Source organism: Anabrus simplex, chromosome X (assembly GCF_040414725.1).
Source record: "Anabrus simplex isolate iqAnaSimp1 chromosome X, ASM4041472v1, whole genome shotgun sequence".
NCBI lineage: Eukaryota > Metazoa > Arthropoda > Insecta > Orthoptera > Tettigoniidae > Anabrus > Anabrus simplex.
The window spans coordinates 39,565,081-39,577,598 of NC_090279.1; the positions used below are offsets into that span (position 1 = coordinate 39,565,081).

Here is a 12,518-nt window from a genome sequence, read left to right on the forward strand (position 1 = left end):
AAACATGTAAGCACTCATCCACACTTAGGTTTCCAAAGACGCATAGGAAGAACATAGGCCAGTACGTATTGTTCAGGGTCCTGGGTTCGAAATCTGTCATACAGTGGTCTTACGGAGCTGACAGCTGAATGGTTACAAACTGTACAAGATATGCAGAAAAGTTTTTGTTCTTATCACGGACTTACAGTCCGAAGAGAACCAGTTTCTTTAATATGTGTAAGTTATCGTAATTTAAGTAGTGATCTGGTGGCCACATTTGTGAAAATGAGGACATATGCACACATAAAACTTTTAAACAAATGTGAGGGAATAGTGGAAGCAAATGTGTCAACGTTATGGAGGGGAAAGTAAAGGAGATAAAGAAAATGAAGAAACTTACCAATTAAGGTAAGACTCACTTTATCATAATAGAACTATTTGTTCGTTCTTTTATTCACTTGCTTGTTTATTGGTCATATTTAATGCACAGTTTTGTTTAACTCAGAATACTTTACTGGATTTCAGTAGCGTAGTATGGCGACTAAAATACTATTAGCAATAAAGATGGTCTTGCAACACGATTAGCTCTTGTATTGTACATTATTGTGTTCGTTATCTACTATTTACAAGGTCAATTTGAGCAAGTATAGGGGACACACAAGATAATAATTGGTTGGTTGGTCAAAACATATTGCAACCACTAAATTCCTTTGGAAAGTACTCCTGCGATCAGAGAGCAGTATCTGTACGATGTCACGCTCGAATAGCCAATGACTGCAAGCCAGCCATTGTGGGTAACCTGTTACATACTAACTCTGCCCCTCTAATGACAATTAATTCTTAACACATCCAGACACATCCTCTTTGCAGCCTCAGCCAGTGCTACTTCCATAAGCCCCATTAATATTGATATCTCCCCTTTGAATTGTTGCCATGGAGTCCTTCGCCTTAAATGGAAGTGGAATTCCATCACTCCCGTAGGTTGAAGTTTGCTTAAAACGTTTTGAGCATGATTGGTATGAATTCTACAGAGAGGAATGTTACGCTACTTAGTCCCAGTGCGTAGAGGTGGGCTAAACTGTTTTTTTTTTCCAATAACATGTTCCAACATTCCAGTTTGATCGAGATAATATGTTCTGTTAACAAAAATAACATGATCAAAAACCAGAAAAGCATAACGTTACTCAACAAAGTATTTGCTAGATGGCACCAGATATCTTGACGAGCGAGTCAAGTTGCACAGTCAGTCAAAGGGGCGAGATTTCTTGAGAATCATTCATGTACAGTCTATTGCCATGCACTTCTGACCACACAGCTCATGTAGTGTAGTGTAGTATACTACACTGAGAGCGCTTTCAATTAATTAGTGCCAATAAAAGTTTAGCATACAGAAATACGACAAAACTGAATCTAGGAAGCATTAAATGTACACAGGGCTTGCACTTTTCACTTCTTGCTATTTGCTTCACGTCACACCGACACAGATAGGTCTTATGGCGATGATGGGAAAGGCCTAGGAATGGGAAGGAAGCTGCTGTGGCCTTAATTAAGGTACAGCCCCAGCATTTGCCTGGTGTGAAAATGGGAAACCACGGAAAACCATCTTCAGGGCTGCTGACATTGGGGTTCCAACCCACTATCTCCCAGATGCACGCTCACAGCTGCGCGCTCCTAACTGCACGGCCGACTCGCCCAGTGCACTTTTCACTAGACCTTCCATATTTTTGTAATGCATTGTAGTAAACAAATAATAAAAATAAATGCAGTATATTCAAACAGACAAAATGTAGACATATTTTATACAAAACCATTGATAGGCTATATAAGAGTGCATGTCGCATGTCTTGAAGATGTGGCATTTAGTGACACTGGCTCAGATTTGAGAGGACAATTTTATCATGTCCAACCGTAAGATGCCATATGGATTGGAAATATTAATGTGATGCCCTCTCTCTCTCTCTCACACACACACACACACACACACACACACACACAGAGGGAGGGAGAGGGAGAGTGAGACCGTGTACAGAATGTGCTAAAATACCATGGGCATATACAATCAGCTCATGTTAATAAGAACAGTCAACATGTTATGAATAGTCCACCAGCGATTACGCTATGCAGTTTGAAAGTAGCTCTGAGATTTACATTCAGGAGATCCTGGGTTCAGACTCCACTGTCGGCAGCCCTGCATTCATTCTTCCAGTGTTTACCATTTCTACACCAGGCAAATGCCAGGGTAGTAATTTAATTAAGGCCATGACCACAGCTTCCTTCCCCCTCCTAGCACTTTCATATCTGATCATTGCCGAAAGAATTATCTGTGTCGGTGTGATGTAAACCCAATAAAAAACAAGGATAATCAAACATAAAATCAGTGAACATAGAATGCATATGGCATACATTACAATTATTGCAAAAATCAGGTATTGAAATAATACACAAAACAAATAAGTTGAAGCAATTAATGAACTTAGCACACAATATGCGTAATCAACTTCTATTATTTCACTTGGCAACTGTTTTTTAAAGATCAGATTCAGTGGTCAGTAAATCAAGAAATAGAAGGCAATACCAAATATCACACCTCGAACAAGATCACACACTTCAGGAACATATTTTCAGGATGGATGTCCGTTTCCCTGTGACAGGTTGTGGTAGTGATTGAAATGGCCGGGTTAGGTTGAGGATGCATTGGGTATAATGCCAATGCCTTCTCCCACATTTTCTTTTAAAACTGATGGCATACTATGATGCAGAGTCATTTTCGTATATTGTGGGTACCGGTACAAATTGAAGTGGTTGAGTTTGAATGGGCTCCCAAATTTAGATTGGGGTTTTTGAAATTATTAACGGTAAAGTTAAAACAGCCTTTGATCACAAATGTCATACGAAGTGATTTTATTCAGTGTCATTAACCGAGAAATATATGTTTATATACGTTAATCTGTGTTCAATCTTTTATTTATTATTAGTCTGAGAGGGGATATTTTGAAATGTTATAAGTTGACAGAATAACACAAAGAAAGGTATCAGAAGCACGCTACCGGTGTTACCTGAACAGAACCCTCGTTGGCATGGAACAATGTTCCACAGAGCTGAGGCTGCTATCTCGACAAAACATTAGTTGTGAAGGAACGTTATTCCACAGAAAACAAGATCTGCTGTGGCCGTTACCTCCGCACAATACTTGTTACTGTGGAACAGTCTTCCAAGTTCATGGGAAACAGGCAGGTAATTCACAGCACAATACACCAGCACAGTAATACCACAAATAGCGCACTACAGTCATTGCCTTGCTCTTGAAGTGTGCATTCAGAAGGTGAGCTCCCTGGATACACAAATGAATGATGGTATGTAATAAGGTAGATCAAAATATAGAATGCCATGCATAACACATGGTCTGATTGAATACGAGGAAAGAGAATGAATCATGACATGCTTTCTCCTGTGTGAAACCATATTACGACATGAATAAAAACTGATTCAATGAAGAACTTGCTAAGTCATATGGAACTAAATTAACGTCAGTAAAAATCAAGTAATGTAGGATGGCAAAAAGACTAGTGAGATACTTAAGGGTTTAGGAAGTGCTGCTACCTGTGACGAAAATAACAGGGTTAATTCAGTACCTACAATGTTACCAGGCTGGAACAGTTGTCTAAACTAGTACGTTAAATATCACCCCATCTCTACCAGTGAGCATCTCCCCTGTAACAGGTTAGGGATCTCCGGAGGAATGTATAGTCCTAGCCGTCTCAGAACCACTTATTAAGCCACTTAGCCGTTGCTCATGGTTCGCCAAGTAGGACATAACTAACCCTACCTTTCACATCGAACTACTACTAATAATAATAACAACCGAGCAAGTGGGTGACCGGTTTGTGTCACGTAGCAGTGAGCTTGAATTCGGCAGATAGTGAGTTCAAGTCCACTGTCGACAGCCTAGTATATCGTTTTCTTTTGTTTCCCATATTCACACCAGACAAACGCCGGGATGTACCGAGAGTCGGTGCGACGTAGTAGTAATAATATTTAAAAATCATCATCATCACGTCACACCCTCCTTTGCGTTCATACTTCTTCTTCTTGGTTAGTTGGACATCGTCGTAAGACGCTACGTCCAGTCACTGGTTTGCGGGTTAATTAATGTCGGGGAAAGGTGCCAACAGTAGAAAAAAGTAGTACACTACGAAAGAGGAGGGAGAGCTATGTAAAAAAGCGAATTGCAACGGTTAATGATGAAACTTAGAAAAATACCAATGATATATAGGCTAAACGATCAGGGAAGAACACAAAAACACTGGGACACAGGGTTCTAATTCGTCACGTCTGTGTGGTCTGTCACGACGTCTTACTACAAACAAACAAAAACCGGACCACATATACGGGTGAGTATGTGCAAGTCCGTACCCAGATGAAAGGAAAAGGTTACAAATGGATGTTACATACAACAAAAAAAATGATAATTAAGTCCACAACGTGAAAAGTCGGTTAGGACACGAAACACAAAACGTTTAACGGCAGGTGGTAACCCTCATGAAAAAGCTTACCTATGCATTCGCGACGGTGATGTTCATATGTCTGACAGTGAAAAAAAAAAAAAAAAAAAAAAAAAGGGAGTTACAGTACTGACTACTCGGCCACATGGACAGAAGGTACTGTCAAGAAAAGTAAGGCAAGAGAAATATGTAAGCTTACAGACACGATTGAGGCGGAGGCGAATGTGTGGAAAGTGCTCCTACAATTCTATTACAATAGCCGTATGTTTTACTTGGAAGGAGGGGAGGGTAAACATAAAATAATATCTTCCTGTAATGACTTTAACAAATGCTTCAAGCGGACATTTTGTCCCACGTCTGCTATTAAATCGTCAATTCTCTTAGAAAAGGTGCTACGTTGATCGATAAAATTAACATTGGAATTACCGTGTAAAGCCGGAACGGAGGGAGATGCTGAAAGTGGTGCGTGGGAATCCGAAGGTTGCCCGAGGGGACTTGACGTCCGTGATGTAGATGCAGGCTCGTTAGAAGTAGCAGGTATCAAACGCACAACTGGAGTGCCAGAATGTTCTGGAACAGTCTTCGGATTACTTATCAAATTGAGATATGATGCCCTGTCATAACCTGGTTTAACGGATGGGCGGGAAGGGTTACTAACCACCATAGTAAATTTATGCTTTCGAGGGAGAGTTTCTTCCGATTGAGATGGTCTATTGGGTAAAGGAGGAAAATGTTGGGCCATCAGAAGGGGGTTAGATAGGGACTGTAATGGGGCAAAATAGTTTTTCGCTTCTAAATATGATTTGTTTTCAACACTCATAATGCGTTTAATTTCATTTTGTTGTTTGTGGATTTCACAATGTGCTGCTCCCGCAGGATGATTTCCGCCACAGTTAGCGCATTTAACGACTTGGTGAGTGCAATCTTCAGTAGAATGAGTAAGGGAACATTTTCCACATCTCGGCTCCCTGGAACGACAATTAGTAGCGGTATGTCCATACCGCTGACATCGTTTGCATAATAAAGGAGAGAATATAAAGGCCTGAACCTCTAAAATGACTTTAAAAATGGACACACTTTTCGGAAGTTGTTGACTTTCGAATACAACCTTCACAGTACCTGTAGGGATATATTCAGTTTTTCCTTCTTTGGATGAACGTCTATTTAGACGTTGTACTTTCACTACAGGATATGGTGAGTCTAAATAGGTAAGAATGTCGGATTCGGAAAGAGTAGTGTCTACTCCCCGTATTACCCCTACTCGCTGAATATTCGAGGACGGAATAAAAGCTGTCAATTTCTTTTCTGTAAGAATGGGATGAGAAAGAAAGGCGTTTGCAGCCTTACTAGACATGAAAGTAACTTGAATTCTATTTCTTCCCTTCCTATGGATGGCCTTGACGTCACCAATGTGCCTCTCGTAAAAAATCCGACCCAGAGTCATAGGGTGAATATGTCCTATTTTATTTTGAGATTCAGTCGATTCGACAAATACTATGTAAGGGCCAAGATGAGTGTTAGAATAGGTAGGTACAGGAACGTGCGGACGCTGATCCATGTCACGTATTGAATCTTGAGAACTAGCTCGTTGGGGATCAGTATTACTAGCGTCCATGTGTAAGTCCTCACGCACGGCATCTTTACCTATATCAGGAGGTCGTCCTAAAGGGCCACCTCCACTATCTACAGACATAGTATTCCAAAAGGGGATTACACTATACTAGCACCGGAACAAACACAAAAGAAAAATTACTAGGATACCAACACAAACATAAAACACTCTACTTATCTACAGACGGGAAAAAGCCGCTGCACCAGTGACCGGAGCGAGACGTGTGCACTGCACAACAGCCGAACACCGAATGATGTGCGTTCAAACTTTACTGACGTACTAAATGCACACTTGCCTTCTTCATGTCAACAGGCCCGCAGCTGGAATGACGCCAAGCCATAGCAAACACCACTAGCATCAAGAAATGACGTCATGGCAATCAGGGCTGCCAATATCCACGAACAAAACTATCGATATCTAGTATTAAAATTATCGTATGTTCTTTACTATTGACTATCAATATAGTAGTGGTAGGCAAAACTCTCGTTCCAGACAAATAGCAACCGAGTAAGAGAGCATTGGTGGTTAGTCTGAAGATTTGTGTTCGTATGGATATTAGTGATTCTTGGTGACTAAGTTATATGTAAGAACGACCTGTGTGTGTGTTAATTGTCACAGGTGAATAAGAAATATAATTTATTTTACGTGAACTAAGTGCGAAACAGTGTTTGAGACCGGAATTTCTGTTTGAGGTTATGCCCAACAACAAACAAAAGAGTCGCGGAAGCACGGAGATGGCAAGCTTGGAGCAGCAACAGCCACAGCAGCGCAGTGCAGCGGATGGGATTGTGGGGACTCCACCTAACGTAAACAGTCGCTCAGAGGATCTGTCGGCCGCAATGAATAAAATACTTCGTAAGTCAACATTTTTAGATTCAATTATGGATCGATTAGTTGACACAGTTATTGACAAGCTGAAGGAATGTATTGCTTTCAATACTAAAGTAACTGAAGACCTAAAATTGGAAATCAATAAACGGGATGAAAGGATCAAGGAACTTCAGCAGTTCACAGGATGAAGGCCGATTCCCATGATGAAGTGGAAAATGATAACCAATACTTAAGGAGAAACAATATTGAAATCGATGGCGCACCAGAACTTCCGAATGAAGACATTTATAGTGTCGTGACAAATATTGGTAAAGCTATTGGATTTGAATTTAATAAGTGTGATGTAGACATTGCTCATAGAATTTCCTCGGCAAACAAGACACTACCCAGACCCATCATTGTCAAATTTATGAACAGATGGAAAAAAAACAGGAATTTCTGGCAGCAAAGAAGAATGTCCGGCAGATACCATCTGTAGCAATGGGCTTCAATGCTTCAGATCGCAGGATTTAAGTTTACATCAATGATCATCTTACACTCAGAGCCAAAGGTCTTCTTAAGAGAGCCAAGGATTTAAGAATGAAAGGTTATAAGTATGTGTGGACACGGGAAGGTAACCAGAAGGAAACCAGAGAATTACAGACCAATCAGCTTGACCAGTAACTTATAGTTTGTAAAATACTGGGGAGTTTAATAGCAAAGTACATCAGAGGGATATGTGATGATAAAAATTGTTTCATGAGGAGCCAGTACCGGTATGGATTTAGAAAGTAATTTTCTTGTGAGGCACAACTGGTGGGATTTCAGCAGGATATATCAGATCAGTTGGATTCAGGAGGCCAGTTAGTTTGCATAGCCATAGAACTTTCCAAAGCCTTTGATAGAGTGAAACATGGAATATTATTAAATAAATTGGAGGGAATAGGATTGGACATAAGGGTTATACACTGGATAGAAGCATTTCTAAATTCAAGGGTTCAGAAATTCAAAGTAGAAAATAATATATCACAGAAAGAGAAAGTTTGGAAAGGAATTGCACAGGGTAGTATAATCGGTCCGTTACTTTTCTTAATATACGCAAATGATTTAGGGAACAATGTAACATCAGAAATAACATTGTGTGCAGATGACATAATTGTTTATAGGGAAATAAATAACATTGAGGATTGTTCAGAATTACAAAGGGACCTTGAGAGTATCTAACAATGGGTTGAAGAAAATAATATGAAGGTTAATGGAGGCAAATCAACTGTTACAATATTTACAAACAGGAGCTTTAAAACTGAATTTGAATTTACTTTGGATGAGGTAGTTATCCCAAAAGATAGCAAGAGCAAATACTTAGGTGTGAGACTTGAAAGTAATTTGCACTGGAACGGTCATGTTGATGACATTGTTGGGAAAGCTTACAGATCGTTACATGTCATAATGAGGCTACTTAAAGGATGCAACAAAGAATTAAAAGAAAAAAGTTACTTAAATATGGTTCGTCCAATATTGGAATATGCAAACAGTGTTTGGGATCCTCACCAAGAATACCTAATAAAAGAAATAGATAGTGTGCAGAGGAAAGCAGCAAGATTTGTAACAGGGGATTTCAGGAGAAAAAGTAGTGTACCGGTATCACAAATGTTAGAGGAATTAGGGTGGGAAACTTTAAGTAAGAGAAGGGAGAAAACTAGACTTATAGGATTAAAAACAGCCTATACAGGAGAAGAAGCATGGGGAGAAATCTGTGAGAGGTTTCAGTTGGAAAATAATTATATCGGCAGAGCTGACCACAAGTATAAAATTAGAAGCAATTTTTGCAGCAGCGATTGGGGTAAATTTTCATTCATTGGGAATGGCGTGAAAGAGTGGAACACTTCACCAGGGGTAGTGTTTGATCCGTTTCCAAAATTTGTACAAATATTCAAGAAGAGAATAAACAGCAACAGAGAAAATAAATTAATTCAATCCCGTGGTCTATGGAGTTTGGACAGCCGAAGTAGGGGACTGCCTGTAGGGGTGAAATACAATGTTGACTTCGAGGGTCCTGGGACCGCTACGGTAGCTGTGAAGGCCCTTCATGAACTCTGAAAAGTGGTGGCAAAAGGGGCTCTGGTTAAGACGCAGCAGGTCGTTATGCTACTTAGGTTCGAAAAGTGGGTAAAAAAATAAATAAGTAAATAAATGCAATGTAAATTTTAAACTTATACCAGTTGTATAGTATTATTTGAAGTAATTCAACATACTGTATATGAGTTGACTATGTAAGTACAGGAGATATTATAAGTAGAATTTTGTAAACAATATAAATTTATTAAGGATGAGCTGTGTGTTTAATAGAAAAATTGTTAGCGTAAATAGTATAATATTGTATTCTAGGAAACTTTTCTTCTTCTCTTGTTAATTTAAAATTTAGTGCTTGACAATAATGTATTTTAGTGTACCATTTGCCACCGAGGTGGACACTTCATTTACAAATAAAGAGATTTTGATTTGATTTGAAGATTTTTGTTAGGAAGGAGGACAACTCGAATGTGATAAGCATACGAAATATCGAAGATGTTCTTAATCTTGAATCAGCTTGAATTATGATATGGAAATTGTAGAGGCTCAGTTAACAAACATAAGACAACTTAAAACCAGAGAATGCCATCTGAGAATTTTTATGCTAACTCGCAAAGTATCCGTAATAAATGGCTAAACTTAACCAGTTTAAGTGTAGATGTACAGATGCCAGAAATCATTATTATAGTAGAAACATGGTTATTTCCACAAGATGAGAAATATTATAATCTGAAAAGTTATGAAGGTTATTTTTGTTCAAGAACAAAAGATAGAGGGGGAGGGTTTGCTAAATACATTAAAGAATCCTATAAAGCTAAAATATTAGTTTCGATTTACCACTCCTGGCGCTCCGTACAACTTTTTATTGGTTAAAGTGAGCGGTCTAGAGAGGGATCTTCTTATTTTGGGATGTTATAATCATTCATTCATTCATATCCTAAAGGCAAGTCCTTGTCGTTGCAACCACATTTGTCTCTCAACTGCTGAGCGTTTCAGATCAACATATGTTTTCAAATTCAGCCTGTCCATCACGGAATCCAGATACTTCTTCCTCGGCTTTCCTCTTTCCTTCTTACCGAGAACTTATCCTTCCAGCAGAGTCGTGAGGAATGTGTTATGTCGAAGTGTGTGGCCAAGGAATTTATTTTGTCTCTTTTCTACAGTGTTTATCAATTCCCTTGTTTCGTTTATTTCCTTAAGGACCCTATTGTTTGACTTTTTCTCTGCCCAACTAATTTTCAGCATCCTCCTCCATATCCACATTTCCATTGCTTCCAGGCGTGTTATATCCTGTTTTGCTAAGACCCATGTTTCGCAACCATACAACAAAACACTCCACACAAACATTTTGGCAAATTCTTTCCTAACTTTAATATTAATGTTCCTGCTTGTCAGAAGCTGTTTCTTGTTACTGAAGGCCTGTTTAGCTAGAGCAATCCTCCTCCTGATTTCTGTGGTGCACCTGTTGTCCTGAGTGATAATGCTTCCCAAGTAGCAAAATTGACTTACTTGTTGTACATTTTCATCGCCTACCTTAATGTTTATTGGTATTTCCTCAGTTGATTTCTTGACAACTAATACTTTTGTTTTCGAGGTGTTCAGTTTCAATTTTGATTCTTGTAGTGTTGATGTTAAAACTCGTAGCATTTTATTTATTTCCCTCTCTGAATCTGCAATTAATGCAATGTCATCGGCAAACCTTATACAGTGGATTTGTTGTCCGTTAATTTTCATTCCTTTGGTTCTCTGCTTCAGTTTTGATATGGCCTCCTCAATGAACATGTTGAACAAAAATGGAGATAGCGCACAAACTTGTCTCACTCCCCTTCTAATGGATGCTGTCTTAACATTACCATTGATTTCTATTGTTGTGCTTTGATTTTTGTACAGGAGTAAAATGAGTCTTCTGTCCCTCCAGTCCAGTCCTATATTCTCCATGTTCCTAAAGAGTTGTTTCCAGTTTACTTTGTCAAAGGCTTTCTCTATATCCACAAATGCAATGTATGTTTTCCTGTTAACACTTAGTCTTCTTTCTAGAATAGTTCTTAATGCTAGAAGAGCTTCTCTTGTTCCCTTCCCTGTTGTAAAACCAAACTGATCCTGCGATGTATATTGTTCAATTTTCTTTTTAATCCTGTTCTTAATTACATTAAGCAGTATTTTGGATGCGTGTGATAGCAGTGTTAGTGTTCTATAGTTGGAACAGTCAGTAGCATTTCCTATCTTTGGTAAGGTAACTGTCCTACTTTTAGTAAAGTCTCCAGGAATTTCTCCATTGTAATAGCATTTCGCAATGATGTTATACAGTTGTTGTTTCATTCTTTCTCCTATTCCCTTCAGAAGTTCTGCTGGTATGTCGTCCGGTCCGGTTGCTTTCTTGTCCTTTAATTGTTTTAGTGCTAGGTCAAATTTTTCCCATGTGATTATTGGGCCTATATTGTCTTCTTCCACCATTTGTTCAGGTTCAAGATAGTCTGAAATTGCCAATATTTCTTCATCCCAGTACAGGTCTTCAAGATATTCCTTCCAGCGTTCTGCGATATGTTCACTATCGATAAGTAGTTGCCCATTCTCATCCTTTATAACTGAACTTCTTGTTTTGGGTTTATATTGGAGTGATTTGATCATGCCATATGCTCTATCTGTTCTTCCTCTTATTATGTCATTTTCTGTAGTCTGCGTAATTTCCTTCATCCATGCTTCTTTTGCCTCCCTACATTTTGTCACAATGAGATTCTTTGTTTTTCTGTACTGATCTTGGCTTAATGCTGTGTTTATCATCATATACTGGTTTCGTCTCTGAATGAGGTCTAAAATCTCTTCAGTAATCCATGGTTTTCTTGGCTCTAGTCTTCTATTACCTAAAGTTCTATGTGCTATCTCAGAGATTCCTTGTTTCATCATTTCCCAGTCCATCTCACAATTATTATAGTCCATGAGTGCATTTGTATCCTCCACATATTTCTGTTTAATTTGTTTGTTTTGCAATCTGTTTAAATCCCATCTGACTTTCTTCCTTCTGATTATCTTTTTAAGTCTGAAATTGCATTTTGCATCACAAGTGTGTTATCACTGTCCACTTCAGCGCCAGGATAGCTGTGGCATGATTTGATTTGATTTCTATACCTAGCTTTAACTAATATGAAATCAATTTGGTATCTTTGCATGTCTCCGGGACTTTTCCAGGTATATCGTCTTCTCAAAGGCACTTCAAACATGGTGTTAGTTAATACCATATCATACTGTTCGCAAAAATCTAGTAGCCTTTCACCTCGCCTGTTTCTCTTTCCCAGTCCAAATTTCTCTATTCCAATCCTGTCTGGTTTTGAGCCAACCACAGCATTGAAATTTCCCATAATCACCAGATTTTTGAAATTTTCCAAAGAGTCTCTTAATGTACTTGAGGATATATGGAATAAATACGGTAATTATATGTGTTTTACTGTAGATGATTTCAATATTGATAAACTTCAGCAGAGTCTACTAAAGTCTGCACTTAAGAGGTTGTGGCGGCCTCTAGTATCAATATATGTGTATAAACT

At 38.7% G+C, this 12,518-nt stretch overlaps 1 protein-coding gene across 2 annotated transcripts in view; it reads right to left on the reverse strand.

Moving 5' to 3' along the window:
• Positions 1–3,106, reverse strand: part of LOC137503386 (ankyrin-3-like) — a 45,527-nt gene extending 42,421 nt beyond the window's left edge. The window contains exon 1 of one of the 2 annotated variants that reach the window (XM_068230986.1): positions 3,036–3,106. The gene's annotated coding sequence lies outside the window, so the exon portion shown is untranslated. Of the gene's footprint in view, positions 1–2,566; positions 2,703–3,035 lie in introns of those variants that run through there. The other variant, XM_068230985.1, reaches the window with a different exon arrangement.
• Between the last annotated feature and the right edge of the window lie 9,412 nt (positions 3,107–12,518).